The sequence below is a fragment of the Arachis stenosperma genome, chromosome 9, assembly GCF_014773155.1.
Source record: "Arachis stenosperma cultivar V10309 chromosome 9, arast.V10309.gnm1.PFL2, whole genome shotgun sequence".
Classification (NCBI taxonomy): domain Eukaryota; kingdom Viridiplantae; phylum Streptophyta; class Magnoliopsida; order Fabales; family Fabaceae; genus Arachis; species Arachis stenosperma.
Window position 1 is genome coordinate 80,508,176 of NC_080385.1, and position 1,004 is coordinate 80,509,179.

At 41.1% G+C, this 1,004-nt stretch overlaps 1 non-coding gene across 1 annotated transcript; it reads left to right on the top strand.

Annotated features, from left to right (window-relative positions):
• Nucleotides 1-213: 213 nt before the first annotated feature.
• LOC130953388 (small nucleolar RNA R71) lies at nucleotides 214-321 on the top strand. The gene has a single exon (XR_009075558.1). It is a non-coding gene; the product is annotated as a small nucleolar RNA R71 (small nucleolar RNA).
• The last annotated feature ends 683 nt before the right edge of the window (nucleotides 322-1,004 follow it).

The following is a 1,004-nucleotide window of genomic DNA, read 5'->3' on the forward strand; positions in this document are numbered from 1 at the left end:
CTCAAGAACTCCTTTCTTCTGACTAGTCCCATTGTTCACAGGATTCCTTTCAGAAGTGTACATGAATTGGTTATTTGCAACCATTTCAATCAATTCTTGAGCTTCTGCAGGCGTCTTCTTCAGATGAAGAGATCCTCCAGCAGAGCTATCCAAAGACATCTTGGATAGTTCAGAGAGACCATCATAGAAAATACCTATGATGCTCCATTCAGAAAGCATGTCTGAAGGACATCTTCTGATTAATTGTTTGTATCTTTCCCAAGCTTCATAGAGGGATTCTCCATCCTTCTGTCTGAAGGTCTGGACTTCCACTCTAAGCTTACTCCATCTTTGTGGTGGAAAGAACTTTGCCAAGAAGGCATTGACTAGCTTTTCCCAAGAGTCCAGGCTTTCTTTAGGTTGAGAATCCAACCATATTCTAGCTCTGTCTCTTACAGCAAAAGGGAATAGCATCAGTCTGTAGACCTCAGGGTTAACCCCATTAGTCTTGACTGTGTCACAGATTTGCAAGAATTCAGCTAAGAACTGATGAGGATCTTCCATTGGAAGTCCATGGAACTTGCAATTCTGTTGCATTAGAGAAACTAATTGAGGCTTAAGCTCAAAGTTGTTTGCTCCAATGGCAGGAATAGAGATGCTTCTCCCATAGAAATCAGGAGTAGGTGCAGTAAAGTCACCCAGCACCTTCCTTGCATTGTTTACATTGTTGTTGTTTTCGGCTGCCATGGGTTCTTCTTCCTTGAAGAATTCGGTCAGGTCCTCTAAAGAGAGTTGTGCTTTGGCTTCTCTTAGCTTTCTCTTCAAGGTCCTTTCAGGTTCAGGATCAGCTTCAACAAGAATGCCTTTGTCTCTGCTCCTACTCATATGAAAGAAAAGAGAAAAAGAAAATGTGGAATCCTCTATGTCACAGTATAGAGATTCCTTGAAGTGTCAGAGGAAAAGAGAAATAGAAAGAAGAAGGAGAAGAAGAATTCGAACTTTAATTAGATAAGGTTCGAATTGTG